At 40.5% G+C, this 9673-nt stretch overlaps 1 long non-coding RNA gene across 1 annotated transcript; it reads left to right on the forward strand.

Annotated features, from left to right (window-relative positions):
* Window positions 1–4247: 4247 nt before the first annotated feature.
* Window positions 4248–9463, forward strand: LOC148044534 (uncharacterized). The gene is made up of 3 exons (XR_015697380.1): window positions 4248–4316; window positions 7080–7149; window positions 9047–9463. It is a non-coding gene; the product is annotated as an uncharacterized LOC148044534 (long non-coding RNA).
* Window positions 9464–9673: the final 210 nt, after the last annotated feature.

The raw sequence follows: 9673 nt of genomic DNA on the forward strand, positions 1-9673 counted from the left end.
GCCAAGCACCTAAATTTTGATCATATGACTGTGGGGATGCTATGATGGTTGTAAGTGTGAGGATTGATCATAAGTCACTTTTTTCAGTGGCCCTTTTAATGGTTGTTAGAATGAATGGTTGTAAGTTGAGGACTACCCATGCGCAAAGCATGGGTTTATTTTTTTTCTTCTTCTCCTTTTGTGTGAAGTAGGGAGGGAGATTTTGGATGCTCCAATAGATTGAACCTGTTCTCAGTTTCCCCAAAGTTGGGAAAAGTCAAGAAAATAAGTAAATCCACTTCAAACTTGGAAAGTTTGGGGAATGGGAATGGAGCCATAACTATTTGGCTCTGTCGCAATCAACAAGGTGAGACCAATGAAATATGTCATCAAGTTATCTTTGAAAATAGCCATATTAGAAATTTGTTTCAGTTTGCAGAAAGATGCTGATGTTATTTGGGATCATCAAATGCACAAATTTTTTTCCATGATTCATGATGATTCCTTTTTGTGTGGTGGATCTGTAGCAAACTGGGAGTTTCATTCTGAAAATAGTAAAAAAAAAAATTGAGAAAGAAGTCCTTATATTTTCTTTGTCATCATATTAAGAAGAGCCGAGGTGGCGCAGTGGTTAGAGTGCAGTACTGCAGGCCACTTCAGCTGACTGCTATCTGCAGTTCAGCAGTTCAAATCTCACTGGCTCAAGGTTGACTCAACCTTCCATCCTTCCAAGGTGGGTAAAATGAGGACCCAGATTGTGGGGGCGATATGCTGACTCTGTAAACCGCTTAGAGAGGGCTGAAAGCCCTATGAAGCGGTATAGAAGTCTAACTGCTATTGCTATTGCTATATTTGATTAACTGTTATACCAAAGTACCATACAGAATGCATCATCCATTCATGGATCAAATTATAATGTTTGCGTCAATCTATTTTTTTTGCCACCAGTTCTATGGACGTGGCTTGGGTGTGTGTGTGTGTTATGTAATCGGCTGGGCGTGGCCAACTTTCCTCCACTTTTTAAAGCATTTTTTACTACCTATTCACTGGAGCTGGTAGTAAAAAAATGCTTTAAAATTGGAAAAATAAGGTTCAGAGGATAGTGCGGATCAGCTGTGAGCCATGTGATCATCAGACCCTCTTTATTTCACTTTTTAAAGCATTTTTTCCTACCTCTGTTAGGTAGGAAAAAATGCTTAAAAAGTGAAAAAAAAGATTCCATGACAATCAGCTGTGCTGCACAATCGTTGGAACCTTCCCCCCCCCACTTTTTAAAGCAATTTTACTACCTATTTGCGGTAGTTAAAAATGCTTTAAAAAGTAAAAAGGTTCAGAGGATCACGCGGCATAACTGACTGTCACGGAGCCTTCCCCCCCCTTTTTAAAGCTTTTTTTTACTATCAGTTCGGGTGAACCTTAACATTTTTTTGCTACTGGTTCTAGCGAACTGGTCAGAACCAGTAGCATTTCACCCCTGGTTAGCGTGAAGTAGAAAGTGAGTGAAGTGCTGATTTTCTAGCTTGAAGTAATTCAGGAAGCAGACAGTCTTCTCTCAAAAGAAGAGAAGAAAACTAGGCTCCTGGTGAGGGAAAATGTATAAGTCCAGCACTGTCTGTTTCAAAAGAAAGAAAGAAAGAAAGAAAGAAAGAAAGAAAGAAAGAAAGAAAGACAGAAAGACAGACAGACAGACAGAAAGCAAAGTAGCTAAGTCCATTTCTCCTGTTGATTCTGCACATTAATCATGGAAGTTGGACATGAGCTGGCAACATGATCTGGTCTGCAGAGCATCTATTTCCTTATAAGAGCATGTGTGTTTCCTGCTTTTAACATGTTAACAAGATATGGTCTGCTTTCCTTGGGATGCATCTTGATTGCAGCCAGAGGTGGGTTCCTACCAGTTCGCACCAGTTCGGTAGAACCGGTTCGTCAAATCTACTGAACTGGTTAGAAGAGGTTCCACCAGTGGACCCGGAAAGCAGGCCACACCTACAGAAGAGCTTCCAAAATTTTTTGAAACCCACCACTGACACACACACACACACACACACACAGACTCACACAGAGAGAGAAAGAGAAAGAAAGGAAGAAAGGAATAAAGAAAAAAAGAAAAAAGAAAGAAAAAAGAAAGGAAAAGTGAGAGAGATGAAAGAAAAAAAGGAAAAAGGGACAGAGAGATGAAAGGAAGGAGAGAGAGAGAGAAAGAAAGAAAGAAAGAAAGAAAGAGAAAGAAAGAAAGAAAGAAAGAAAGAAAGAAAGAAAGAACACATGGCCGGCAAGCCACTCCCACAAAGGAGGCCACACCCACAGAGTAGGTTCGACCATTTTTTGAAACCCACCACTGATTGCAGCTCTGCAAATATAAACAGTTCTTCCATTTAGAGTGTTTGCTATTTCTTAACACATCACCTTGGCACATGTTAGATTTGCACTTGCAAAGTCTTTGTGTTTGCCGAGGGCTGAACACTTGCCAGCTTGTGTGCATGCATGTATTTGTTACTTGTGTCTCTGCGTGTGCATGGGACTGTGTCAGTGAGTCATCCAAAATATCAAGGCAACTCGACTACAACATACAATATGTTCTTCTGCAAGACACATACCAGTGGTGGGTTTCAAAATTTTTTGGAACCTACTCTGTGGGTGTGGCCTCCTTTGTGGGAGTGGCTTGCCAACCATGTGACCTGGTGGGAGTGGTTGCTGGCCATGTGTTTTTCTTTCTTTCTTTCTTTCTTTCTTTCTTTCTTTCTTTCTTTCTTTCTTTCTTTCTTTCTTTCTTTCTCTCTCTCTCTCTCTCCCTCCCCCCTCTCTCTTTCCTTCCTTTTGTCTCTCTGTCCCTTTTTTCTTTTTTTCTTTCATCTCTCTCTCTCTCTTTCTTTCTTTTTTCTTTTTTCATTTATTTATTTTCTTCCTTTCTCTTTTTCTCTCTCTCTGTGTCAGTCAGTCTGTCTGTCTGTCTGTCTGTCTGTCTGTCTGTCTGTGTGAGTGGTGGGTTTCAAAATTTTTTGGAACCTCTTCTGTAGGTGTGGCCTGCTTTCTGGGTCCACTGGTGGAACCTCTTCTAACCGGTTCGGTAGATTTGACGAACCGGTTCTACCGAATAGGTGTGAACTGGTAGGAACCCACCTCTGACACATACCCAATTACATATTAGAATACAAGTATCCCAGAAAACTATATTTGGTTAGAAAAGAAAGAAAGAAAGAAAGAAAGAAAGAAAGAAAAAAAAGAAAGAGAAAGAAAGAAAAAGAAAGAAAGAAAGAGAAAGAAAGAAAGAGAAAGAAAGAGAAAGAAAGAAAGAGAAAGAAAGAAAAAGAAAGAAAGAAAGAAAGCTAGAGTTCCTCTTTCATCTCCACGCAATTTGTGATGGAGAGAAGGAATAGACACCAATTGGGATAGAAATGTTAGATCTTGATGAGAAAAATATGAACTATTTTAACAATATACAAGGAGAAAAGGAAGGTAGGTTTCTCCCATCAGCTGTTATTAGAGCAAAACCATTGTAGATTCATGATAGTTGAATGCCGACTACATATGCAAAAAGGTTATAAATCTGCGTGCTTCAAAAAGGGTAGAAGTGATAAACCAGCCAAGCTGGGTTTTTAGTTTCACTTCTCAGCCCCTACCTATCTTGTAATTTTGCAATGAAAGATTTGGAAATTGGAACCAATTACCATAATATGTGGTGGTTTGGTAAGAACATGTTCAACATCAGACAGTTAAAAGGTTTTATTGCTATTAGGAACATGTTAATGTCCTTGATAATGTCTTCAGTTGCTTTGTAATGTCTCTTGTTGAGGTATAGAATTCTTTTATCTTACTACATTATGCAGGAACTTAAATTCAAAAGATATTTGTGGGAACATTTAGAGGAGTGCATCAATCAGTTTCAAAGAAGAGAAAATGTTCTTAGAATAGCTTATAAAAGGATAACTGTCAGGTTTTGGGGGAGCTGAACAAAGGAACCAAGGTAAAAGGCATTTTACTGTAAAAGCACAGCATGCAATTCAATAAATATTCCATATAAATATAAAGGAGAAGAAAGTTCATAATTATCCAATGACTTACATATAATTTATGTAATACTTTCAAAAACACTAAGCCAGAAGAGCATTTTCTTAGATTATACTGTTCTTTTCCCTTGGAGAAATTGTCAGCAAATGATATCACTCTGAGAATGACTTGAATAAAATCTATAGGATCTTTAGCATTATGATTTATTTTTTTTAATAGTGAGGGAACAAAAATAACATCCTGAGGAAATCATCTGAAGAAGATAAGAACGGTTGACCCCCATTGTCACCTCAACTTGGCCTGGTTTTCTTTCTGCCTATCTGTCAGATGTAAGCAACCAAAGGGACTCATGAATAACAAACTTTAATGTCTACCGCCTAGTTTACAAGAATCTCCTCAGGTTGCTTGCTTTCCGCTGAGAATGACCAGATAAACTTTAATGGATCTTGGGGCAGGTCAAGCTTATGCCACTTTCAATTGTGCAAGGATTCCAAGCTAGACCCTCACTTAACCCCCTCCTTCCAGCCTAGCTGGCAATTTCCCAACATTACTGACTAGCTCTTATGATAGAGCCGAGGTGGCGCAGTGGTTAAATGCAGCACTGCAGGCTACTTCAGCTGACTGCAGTTCTGCAGTTCCGCTGTTCAAATCTCACCGGCTCAGGGTTGACTCAGCCTTCCATCCTTCCGAGGTGGGTAAAATGAGGACCTGGATTGTTGTTGGGGGCAATATGCTGACTCTGTAAACCGCTTAGAGAGGGCTGAAAGCCCTACGAAGCGGTATATAAGTCTAACTGCTATTGCTATTGCTATTGCTATATCATTGGTTCTAGCTCTCTTCCTTCTCTTACTGCGAAGGGAAAAAAAAGGAGTTAAGAATAGTGCTATTGTAATTATGGGCAAGAGAATCAGCAATGGAAGCTGGCATAAGTGGATAGGATAGTCGTGGTGGCCCACCACTTGGTCCCTTTTTTAAACTCTTCTCTATCAGCCACCGCTTCTTTCTTTTCTGCCTCCTTCACTCTTCATCACGTTCCCTGCTCTCTCTGCCTCCCACTATTAAAATCCACTTTGTCTTTTGCTTTCCTGATTATTAGCCTCCAATCAAGGGATAGTATTTAGGTGGATGAGTAGACCTTCCCTAGCCGTTCGAGCTAGATCAGATTTAATATTAAACACATCACTGCATTTAGGACACAGGATTTCACAGATCCAAATACAATCAGGAAATGGGAAAGGGGCACTAATAATAGCAATAGCAATAGCAGTTAGACTTATATACTGCTTCATAGGGCTTTCAGCCCTCTCTAAGCGGTTTACAGAGTCAGCATATTGCCCCCAACAACAATCCGGGTCCTCATTTTACCCACCTCGGAAGGATGGAAGGCTGAGTCAACCCTGAGCCGGTGAGATTTGAACAGCCGAACTGCAGAACTGCAGTCAGCTGAAGTAGCCTGCAGTGCTGCATTTAACCACTGCGCCACCTCGGCTCAATAATCATCAGCATCCAGGTAGGATGGGTGAAAACGAAGCTCTTTCTCTCTTGCTATGTTATGGAGGAGAAACTGAAATGGGGGTGGCAGAGTAACTGTTTTATCTAAGCCAAGACTGATTTTTTCCCCTCCAGTGTAGGACAGTTCCAAATCTGGCGGAAGGCTTATATTCATCGGCATGCATGCTTTTGAGGCTTTTAATGATCAGGGCTTCCCTCCCCCCTTCAACTAATATTATTTGCATATTTCTGGGTGCTTCATCCCTGGAGGTTTTAAGAAGAGACTGGACAACCCCTTGTCTGGGATGGTATAGGGTTTCTTGCTTGAGCAGAGGGTTGGACTAGATGGCCTCTAAGGCAGCGGTTCTCAACCTGTGGGTCGCGGCCCCTTTGGGGGTCGAATGACCTTTTCACAGGAGTTGCCTAAGACCATCGGAACTCTTTAACTCTTTAGATCAGTGGTAGTCAACCTGGTCCCTACCGCCCACTAGTGGGCGTTCCAGCTTTCATGGTGGGCGGTATAACTCTTGCTATAACTCTGCTTTATAAATTTTATAAAGTAAAGTTACTTCCCTACTTTATAAACCACCATTACTGTGGAACCGGTGGGCGGTTAGAACATTTTTCTACTAACCGAGATACAAAAGTGGGCAGTAGGTATAAAAAGGTTGACTACCCCTGCTTTAGATTCTAAAGCGTGCTGTGTCGCGCTCTCTCTCTTGTGCGCGCACACCCACAAATACCCACGCAGGCACACACGCAGGGAAGTAGGAGAAACACAAACGTAAAAAATAAATAAATAGGGAGTCTATATGTGGGGGGGGGAAGGGGGGAGAAATTGGGTTGCGGTTATTGGGTTCCAAGCCAATTGGAGCCGAGGGGTGGGTTTTTGGCATGACGGAGCGTTGGTTGGGGGGGTCACCACAACATGAGGAACTGAATTAAAGGGTCGCGGCATTAGGAAGGTTGAGAACCGCTGCTGTAAGGTCTCTTTCAGCTCTATTCCTGATTCAATTGCATTTGTAAAAACATCAGTGTGTCATGTCTAGCTTGGTTTTCTCAATGTAAACCTACGTGTGTGTGTGTGTGTGTTTCATATTTCTACATTGCCCGTTTCAATCAGGAAGGGGCTGTGGGAAGTGTAAAGTGTACTATATTCAAGATTAAGATTAAGATTTAGTTTATTTGTATGCCGCCCTTCTCCGGGAGGGACTCAGGGCTGCGAACAACTCAAAAGGGGAAAGGGGATACAAACACAATACACGTAATTAAAATACACAAGAGTCATACAGCCATACCAGTCGAGAGGGAAGGGGAACTCATCAACCCCAGGCCTGCCGGCACAGCCAGGTTTTGACGGCTTTCCGGAAGGCCTGGAGAGAGGTGAGGGTCCGAATCTCTGCAGGGAGTTCATTCCAAAGGGCCGGAGCTGCTACAGAGAAGGCCCTCCCCCGGGTAGTAGCCAGATGGCATTGGCTGGTAGACGGCACCCGGAGGAGGCCGACTCTGTGCGATCTAACGGGTCTATGGGAGGTAATTGGCAATCTTAATCTTAATCTTACTATATTCAGTGATATAGTTTTATCTATTTACTTCCTTAGATTGCGACGTGACAGCCTTTCTTGGAATAACTCTTACTGAATATTGTGGGATTTCCCTTTGAGTAAACAGGTAAAATGGCACATTTCTGTATTTATAATCCAGTTTTAGTGGCCCAACTCTTACAAGGAAAATTCATTGAAAAGCAAGAGAGAACCAAACATTGCAAACATTTTGTTTAAAAGAACACACACACACACACACACACCAGTTAATTAAAAACAACTAAAATAGCAGCAACAGCAACAAAGACGCAATGAAGAATCAATAATAATAGCAATTGTTTTAAAGCAACAACATTAGCAGACCTCAATTAAATTTTGATGGTTTAGACTGTACAGGGCAAAAATAAAATAAAATAAACAAAACACAAATTAGCTAGTTAGCTTTGTCTAATGGCTGAAAAGTAATGCAAGCTGTTAAAAGTATGAATAACAGTTTCAGGTGATATAAGTCTATTCCTCACAAGTCTCATATTCTGTCAAATTTGTGGCAACATAAAATTATCCCCACACCAGGTTTCATCAGTCTTTTTCTATTGTTGGTCTTGAGGCCAAATGGATGTTCTAGCACAACCATTTTGTCTTCTCTTGTCTCAGTCTGCCTGATCTGTAGATTTTAAAAATATGCATATTTTGGTGATCCTTGTTGGCCTAACGAAATACTGCTCTAAATGGAATCCAGAGACTTTTTTTTCCCACAGCACTCCAGGAGACAGAAGACTTGGTGCTGATTCATAGTCTCAATCCATTAAGTAAATTTAACTAATTTCGTTTTTATCTAGTATAGCATCTAAAATGTCTTCCACTTCATTAGCATCAAAACTATCTAGAATCATTATATTTCTTGTGTTTAACTACGAGGAACATGTATTTCATCTGAGACGGAGAAGGCTTCAAATACAGAGGGAGATGTTTGTCCTTTTCAGTTGTCTAAGAATCAGTTAATCTGCCAATTTGATTGATCTCAGGACACTAATCATAAAAGTGACTGACCCCAGGTTTGAATCAATTAAAATGCAGAAATATACCTGTCTATATATATACAATATATTGTATGGGTGTTAGGCAAGTATAATGCATTTTTACAAATATAACATGCAAACTGCATTTTTCATAAAAATGGCTACGACAGTGAGCCTGTCGATCAGAAGGTTGGCAGTTCGGCGGTTTGAATCCCTAGCGCCACATAACAGAGTGAGCGCCCGTTACTTGTCCCAGCTTCTACCAACCTAGCAGATTGAAATCATGTAAAAATGGAAGTAGCAAAAATAGGAACCACCTTTGGTGGGAAGGTAACAACGTTCTGTGCGCCTTCGGGGACTAGTCGTGCTGGTCACGTGACCACAGAGATGTCTCCGGACAGCGCTGGCTCCTCGGCTTTGAAACGGAGATGAGCACCGCCCCCTAGAGTCAGAACGACTAGCACATATGTGCGAGGTGAACCTTTATCTTATTTTAATCGAGGAATCATACAATTTGAAGAACGCAGAGATTGAACGATAACTGTTTATAGTGATCATATTAGATTGGTAGTACAAAATTTTGTATGTTTGTATTAAAATATGAAACAAACCGATTTCCCCCCAACGCAATAGGAGTCTCGTGGGAGAGAGTTGGATGTAACCTTCACAGCATCAGATAAAACCTAATTTGAATATCTCGACCCCCCTCCCTTCTCTCCTTCCATCTTAAAATTGCAAAATTAATGACTTGAGTATCAAGGCAGGGTTTCTCCCTCCCTCCCTCTTTCTTAACATTGTACCTGAAGAGAGGATAGAGAGATATCAGGATTCTTTGAATTGGTCTAAGAAAGGTGTTGCTCTAAGATGGAAAAAAAAATTGTTCTTATTTCTTTTGCTTTTTTAATTAACTGGAAATAATAATGTGTTCTTAGCTTTCCTGCGGCAAATGAATATGTTAATAACATTTTACTTAATATTTTACCTCTATTTTTTTTTGTCTTTTAGGAAGAATATGCTGGGGAAGAAATATAAGGCTCCCACTTTCCCATTTTATACAAGTTTACTCAGAAATAATTACTACTGACTTCAACTTAGCTGCTTCTCAAGCACATATAGGATTGCAGCCGTAGTAATTTTACTTAGATATCTTTATTTCTCAATGGTTCTGCTCTTAGCCTGCAGGCATACTCCGAACCTCTCTTGTCTTTAAACAGAATCAATTACCATACACCCATTGGAGGAAAACTTGAAGTGATTTTCTTTTTTTTAAAAAAAAAAAATGTGGTGAGGGGGGGAGTGAGTTTAATAAGTTATTGATACTCCCTCCATTTCAAGAAAGCAATAAATTTAGAGCCCGTAAGTTCATGAATTGTACACATCTGTACAGCTTCGGCAAATAAAGATTGTTACCATAGCAACGGCCACATCGTATGGAACATGCTTGTGAAAAATCAGAGCTTCATATTAAGGGAATCCGTCTGCCTTCCCCCCCCCCCACCCCGCACTGTACGGAACATGAAAATTTGTTTCATTTTTCTATGCTGTGTTTTTAGCATTTGTGTGTATCTTTAATTATAGCTCTTGCCCGGGCTCCTTTGTTCTAAATTACACTCTTAGCATTTGAATTTTGCA

This window comes from Thamnophis sirtalis, unplaced genomic scaffold (genome assembly GCF_051295495.1).
Source record: "Thamnophis sirtalis isolate CommonGarterSnake01/CBP01778 unplaced genomic scaffold, rThaSir2_p1.2 scaffold_7, whole genome shotgun sequence".
In the NCBI taxonomy this organism is placed as follows: Eukaryota; Metazoa; Chordata; class Lepidosauria; order Squamata; family Natricidae; genus Thamnophis; species Thamnophis sirtalis.